The sequence below is a fragment of the Nelusetta ayraudi genome, unplaced genomic scaffold (genome assembly GCF_046127955.1).
Source record: "Nelusetta ayraudi isolate G7.1 ecotype Tasmania unplaced genomic scaffold, CSIRO-AGI_Nayr_v1 ptg000100l, whole genome shotgun sequence".
NCBI classification, from domain to species: Eukaryota; Metazoa; Chordata; class Actinopteri; order Tetraodontiformes; family Monacanthidae; genus Nelusetta; species Nelusetta ayraudi.
In genome coordinates, this window is record NW_027466150.1 from 1,492,281 (window position 1) to 1,499,768 (window position 7,488).

The window sequence follows — 7,488 nt, forward strand, 5'->3', positions numbered from 1 at the left end:
AAAAAAATATATTACGGGAAGGAGATTTTTATCTAAGTTTTAATTTCGAGTTTTAAGTTGAAATGTCGTGAATAAATTTGATGTAAAAAAGACGTAATTTCGTGAATAAAGTCGAAAGTTCGTGAATAAAGTCGACGTTAAGAAAGACGAAATTTCGTGAATTTTCGTCAAAGCAAATAAAGTGGAAATAGACTGGTAATAGTAGACTGGACTAACCCAGTTACCCACAGTTAAAAGTAAACTGGTGAAAACACGAGTCCACTGGACTTCTCGTCATTTTGACCTACTTCACGTTGACATTAAATGCAAAATTTCGATTTTATTCTACTGCTGCTGTTGCACATATTTGTATTAACAGCAGCGCAGTGCTGCTGCTGCTGCTGCTGCTGCTGCTGCTGCTGCTGCTGCTGCTGCTGCTGCTGCTGGGTAAAGCAGCTGTGAAGATGTGGCAACAGAGTCAAAACGACTTATGTACGAAAAACAAACAGGAAAAACAAAGAAGAAGACAGCAACACACAAAAGCTTGTTGAGGCGAGACGACTGTTCGGGGATGCGCCACCTCCGACAAACACAACAGGTGTTGTGTACTTCTGAGGGGAACCCAAATGGAATGTAATGGTCCCTTGTTATGCAGAATTTACTTCAGCAGTTTTTGTTTTTTCTTCCAAACTGTGAAAAGGTGTCTCTATATTGTCAGTGAAATAAAAAGAAAAAAAAAGACTGCAGGTATCCATGAAAACAGCAAGAGTGCACTTCTGCAAATCACCCCTTTGTCCTGTCACAAAGGGGGGTACAGTTACTGATGCCTCTGCCAGGTTAGCTACAACAATACCCACTTGCAAGTTGGAAGTGTCACTCACATATTCCTTTCCCACCCCCCAAAAATTGTGCAGAGCACATACCAAATTATTATTTTAACATCCAAGGCTGCATAGTTCAACAGGAAAAGCTTTAATGAGAGTCACACTATTGTAGCAAACCTACTTTTGTTAAAAAAAAGAAGTTTTTTTTATTTTTTTTGCCGTTCCGAGGCGAAACAAACACCTGAAGCCGGCGAGAGGACGAAGGCTGCTCGCAGGCATCCAAACACACCTGGCTGACCTTCACTTTCATGGCTGTTTAAACTCCTCCGTTGTTCCGCGTGACGTTCCGCTATATTTATATATGTTCAGATGCCGCCCACCGCGGCAGCATCTGACCTTGTGCGAATGCAAATAGGGCGCACGTATGCTAGAGTGTGTGTCGGGTGTGTGTGTGTGTGTGTGTGTGTGTGTGTGTGTGTGTAATGTTGACTTGCATGTCCCTCGCTGTCTGGCTCTTTGCATAAGCGCGCACGTCCTGTTGAACGCGGGCCATATGTGCCTCGCTCTGCTCTGCTGTGTGTGTGAGAGTGTGTGTGTGTGAGTGTGTTTGGATGCGAGCGTGTGTGTGTGTGTGAGTTCCCTGAGGAGTGTGATATTACCCAGCATGGTCGTCTCTGGGGAGTGCTTCTATTACTGCCAGCGACGCCTCTCCTGGAGAGCATGATATTACACACACATACGCTCGCTCCCACAGAGGTGACCCCCCGCCGGGCCAAATTTCGCCCCCTTTGCACCTTGGGGGCCCGCCAGCCACCCCCCCCCCCCCCCCCGCCCACCTCCACGCTGTAAGCGTGCGCTCAGGCTGCCCGCTTGCCAGCCGATTAAATCAATGCTCTCCAAAAAGAAAATTCCGCCGGGAGGGGTAGTGGTGGTGGGGGTTGGGGGGGGTGGGGGGGGGGTGGTCGTCGCTTCTGCCAGGTCAGACAGCCAATCGCAGAGTCGGCAGAGTCTGGGCCAATGGCGGGGAGCGACACACAGGAAGGACTCGTCACCTGGGTGAGACGCTGGTCTCCTTGGCAACAGGCATCAGGCAACAGGAACTGACTTTTTTTTTTTTTTTTTACGTAAAAAAAAAAAGGGGGGCTTCTTGTTGCTTCTCGGCTTGATTTTTTTTTTTCTTCTCCATCCTGCACTCTGGGGAAGCTTTGCATGACTAATGACCAGAAAGCTCTCGGGTATCCACCGCGCAGCGTATTTAGCCCTCTGTTTGCAGCCTCCTGCCGAAACATATGGTTTTGACAGGGACTTCCGCATGTTGAGACCGGACGAGACGATACCGGTGAGGTGCCAGTGCCCTTTGTGACATCACAAAATGCTAACTGACACAACTGTGTCTTTCGACGCACACAAGTGTAACAAGCAAAAGAAGAGAAGGATTTCCTTTTTCATTGACAATATTGTTAGAAAAGTAAATCAGGGAAGTGAATTTTGCATAAGACGGGACCAAAAAAAACCCAGAGTCATTCGACCCTGATGCCAGCGTGTGTCCCGGCGGCTTTTGCGGCTACAGAGCGGGATTACACAAGAAATAATCCAGCAACACCCGAAACCTTTAACCTGGGTTTTGAGAAACGCCACAGCTGCGACAATCCCAAGTGAAATGACCTGGTCTTGAATGACCGGTAAAAATGCATCCGTGTCACTTACACTTGTTGGAAGTTTTGATTTGTGGGAAAAGAGCCTCGCTGTGGTAATAAATGGGGGGGACAAAAATAGCAGGTCACGTAGCGACGTGCAGGTATTTTCAAGTCGAGCGAATGCAAACTGTGGCTTGCCTGGCAAATAATAGTGTAAGTCAGAGACAAAAGGGGGGGGGGGGGAGAAAAGAAGGCAGAACTAGACGGGAGGGAGAAAGAGATGATTGTGTGTTGCCAACATCTGTTTCCTGTGTTATATAAGCTGTGGGGGCTGGTCTCTCCTGGAAATGGGAGATATTAAAAAGCTCTACTGCCGCTGACCCCGCTCGTAACACGATACCGCAGCTCCAGCTTCCCCATGTGCACAGCTATCATTTCATGTGTCCAATTTTTTCTTTTCTTTTTTCACTTAAAACACAACGTGCACCCTGCACATCTCGTCTTCGAGCCAATTACAGCGGCGTGCCAGACTTGGCTGAGTTAGCACATTAAAAATGGATGAAGCACAACGCAATAGTGTGTTTAAGCAGTTGCCCAACGTAAACATTCAATTAACTGAATAGTTTTGGTTTTGGGGAGTGAATGTGTTCACCTTTCACTTGCTGGGAATTAGACAAGAAGAATGACGCCGCACACGCCCAGAGGCCTTGGCAGAACTCGCAGCAGTTTAGCGTAGCTTAGCATCAGGCATAAACAACTGAGTTTGCCATCTTTACATGAATCTTTTTCACTATTTATATGCATATCATCATTTATTACATTGAAATCTAATAATTGATAGCCAGTCAATGACAAAGCGTCAGAATGATCATACTGGTGTAACCACTTTGTTTTGCCACAAGAGGACAGGAAAGTTTGGTTTACAACTGTGCACCAAATTGGCCAAATAAAGAGTATTAACAGTCAATGATAAATGAAAGAAAAATGTATTTTTAAACATGGAACACCGTGGAACTGAAAAAAAAAAAAACATTTTCTTTTTTTGGAAAGAGTGGAACATTTTGTTGTGAGAGAAAATTCCTGAGGGGTCACTAATGAGTGGGACCACCCGCACCTCACTTCACAGACACTCCCACCCCTTTGCAAAGCACACAGGCATGCTGAAATGCCTGCTGGGAAGGTTGGTTAAAAACAAAATTAAATTAAAGAAAAAAAAAGTCAAAACCAAAATACGGAGTCGAGCAGTTTCCCAACAAAGTCTGATCGTCAGGTTGTGTTTTCGTTTGCAAAATTATGTTAATATAATGTCAACTGGGAACACGTAGGTCCATAAAAAAATTGGCGGTGAGAGTGCCATGAGAAAAACAAGGAAAATCAATGTGCTCCACGCCCGCTCTCATGGAAAACTTTGATTACAAAGTAAATACAGAGAATTCCGATGAATCAAAAGGGGGAACATTTTTAATAAGAATTTGGAAAACTGATTTGATTTGGATCTATTCGAGCAAGAATTGATCAAAAGCTGACAAGCTCTTTGGAATTAACTCCTCTTGGGAGATTTTGACTTCCTCAGCGGCACGGCGACAGGGAGACGAATGCAGCCGCCGCGTCGTAACAGCCATTATCAGGCAGCTCTCTGCTACCCACCGCCGAAGCTCTTGGATTCTTTAATCATAATTAACAGTGGCATCCGTCAGGCTGCGGAGAGCCATTGCAACAGCGCTCCGTGCCAGCTTTTATAAAGATGAGAAGGTTGCTCTGGTTTGTTCGGGGGCCGGTCGGTGCAATGAGATTAGGAAAGATGAGTAAACACGTGCAGCGGCCGAATTCCATTGACCGGCGCGGCCCGAACCTGCCGAAACAGCCAATGGCGGAGAGGCAACGCCGCCCGCACAATTGCAATTTCATGATGGACGTTGGGAGCCTGGGTAAAAGCATCAGCGCCTGTTATCTTTAAGCCTGATTAAACCCGACAAGGGTCCATCAATACTTTATGTAAATACGCAGATAAATAGAGGATTATACTGTGGGTTAAGTAGAGTGTGGACTCAACACATGTCTGACGAGTGACGCTGTGCACACACTGAGGTCCGACGAGGGGAGGCTGGGTAGGAGAGGGGGGAAAAAAGAGAAAAAAAACTACACACAATCCCGAACGCAAAGTGTATGCAAAACTGGATAAGCAGAAGGCGGATCGCTCTATTGAACTCGCACGAGTGGGCGGAATTCCTGCAAAGTGGAAGGCAATAGTCGGCAAATACCAGGAGAAAAGGCCAAAGAGAGAGAGAAAGCTTGTAAGTTGTAGAATTGCATGTTGCCGATGTATTTCTGCCTGCGTAATAAAACAGAGGGCGCAGGGCAGGCGAGGAATTAAAGAAAAAATACTACTCATCTCCGCGCGATGCTGGAAAAAAAAAAAGAAAAAGGAGTCACCGGAGGGCTTCTGTCTACCTTCCCACAGGTGAAGCTCAGCGGTGGGCGGGCTCAAACCAGCTCCCTCAGGTTGGGTCCGAAATAGTTTTGATCCCCACTTGGCCTCCCCCCCCACCCCCCCATCTTGCTCCGTATCATTCCTGTGGCCAGGCGGTAAATCCGAGCCAGACAAGTATGACGCCCGAACCTGGATCTCATTTTTCTCCTCCCTGAGAGGAAGACGCAGGTCAGCTGACGGTCGCAACCCCCGCCAAAATATCAAAATATATATATATATATATATATATATATATATATATATATATATATATCAAAAAAATGGTTTCTCTGAACTGAAACTCCGCGAACTACATCGCTGAGGTGTCGGCAACATATTTTTCCCTCGCTGGTGCGAAGAGCGGTGCGGTGTTGAGAGTGTCGGCCGTGTCTGCAGGTGCCAAACATCTGTGAAAATGTCCGCTGTAGGTGCGACTCGGAACAAAAGCTGTTGTTTTGGCCGAGGTGTTGCCCTTTCATGAGATAATTCGTGTTATGGTCGAGTGTAGAAAGAGACACCAGCTCGTATATTGATAAAAGGTTTACATTTAACCATGAACCGTGAACATTTTTCGGGGATGCATCAGTACAGATGCCAGTATTTGGAATCCGTATCAATACTGGAGTTGGGTACTCTACACATAAAATATGAGCCAATACCACAACATGGCAATTTTGTTAAATTTGTGTTTGTACTGCAGTTGAACTTGTGACAGTCATCAAATGTTCTAGAAAGACATGATGAGGAATGTCGTTCAAGCAACAGAACATCTGTGGAAAAACTCCTCCCCCGAAAATCAAAGTGATTCTTTCATGTGTAACTGCCTTATCAACTACTCAGTATCAGTAGATGCATTTCCATTACAGTTTTTTGCAAAATAAAAGCGATAGTTGTCACATTTCTACGTTAACTTGTGGTCACTGTAATTCATTTCCCTCGAGATCTTTCTGGCTTTATGCTCGTCCTCTTGGTGGGGTGGTTTTCCACCACAAGCATCAAGGGTAGCTGAGGGCGGAACAAGTCGTACAGATGATGAAAAACGCCCCCCCCCCCCCTCCCCCGCTCCGGAGCGCGGTGTGCGACGACAACTGTTGCGAGTTTGAAAGATGAGTGAAAACAACGTAAGAGATAAAAATTCATCCGGTAGCCACCAGCAAACGCTGCTAATACAAACGAGGGCTGACGAGGTGAAAGAGGAACCACGGAGCTCCATTTCAGCTTCCATCTGGGAGAAGGCTAACAGAAAAGAAAGAAAAACAAACGTGCATGGTGACTGGTCGGGTGATGGTGCCAGATCGGAGGCCTTCGATTGGCCGATTCCAATCGCAGGCAGGAAGAGGGAAGATAAGCCTTTAGAGACGTTATTTGCTCTTCTTTCTTTCCTCTTGAGTTGGAATCGGAGCGAGCGCGCTGCGACAGGAAGCCTCCCTGTCACAGCCGCCTGTTTCTACAACGCTACAAAAAGGCAGCTGAAATCGATGACGACTGGAGCTTCTTGAGTTGGCTCTGCGAGAGTCGGGCGCCAAATGTCACCAATCCGGACGCCTGGCAAGGCCGATGAGAAGGAGCTCTGTTTGGGATCGGTCACTATTTAGTTTCCTATTAAAATATCACCGTTCTAATTGAAAGAAGAAAAAAAAAAAAAACGCATTGGCAGAGCTTCTTTAAAATGACAAAGCCTGGAACTTGCTTCAACTGTGTTGCTGTTCACGCCATCTGGGATGAGAACGGAATTGACAATTTCCGCCTTGTTTTCGTCTCGCTTTAAAACCCAAAGGACGTTTGGAAAACATCAATTTTAACAGGGTGCTGCAAACAGAGGGCTAAATGTGTTTTTGTTTTTTTGTTTTTTTTTCCTCCCTGAGAGTCTTCGGATAATTAATTAAGGGGAGGTGGCGGGCAAAGAGCTGCGAAATTCGCCACGATATGTGGGAGCCTTTTAAAAATTCAATTCATCAGGCCACAATGACCTGCCGGAAAAATGAGGACCATTAAAGAAACAAACACCCTCGGTGAGACAAATCAATGCTCTCTTTGAAGACGCTAGGAGGGGGTGTTGAGTGAGTGTGTGTGTGTGTGTGTGTGTGTGTGTGTGTGTGGGGGGGGGGGGGGGGGTTGGGGAGGGGGGGGTCCAGCGCCTCTTATCAGCGGCGAGCAGCGTTAATTTCAAGACGAGCCACTTAAGTGGGAGACGGAGTGGGATCGGCGGCTACAGAGCCGCCTGTTGTCTCGCCGCTGTGATTTTACGAGAGGCTTTGAAAGGCAGATCTGTTGGAGCAAACTGTGCACGCGCGCGAGAAGCAGTTTGAGGGCAGCAGCGGCGGCGGTGGCAGCAGCAGCACTTGTCATTAAGGCGCGTCGCTCATTCGACGCGAGGAATCCTGTTTGTAAACAGCGCCATGGAAACCGAGGCGCTAGCAGCCTCGCGCGCGCGTGCAAGCGCAGGGCCGCAGCGAGCTGATTCTATCCCCCCCCCCCCCCACATCTTGTCATCTGCCTGGATATGACCCAGAAATACAGTCACTGGAACAAATAGGCCACTGTCATATTAATCCCACCACCACCACCACCACCACCA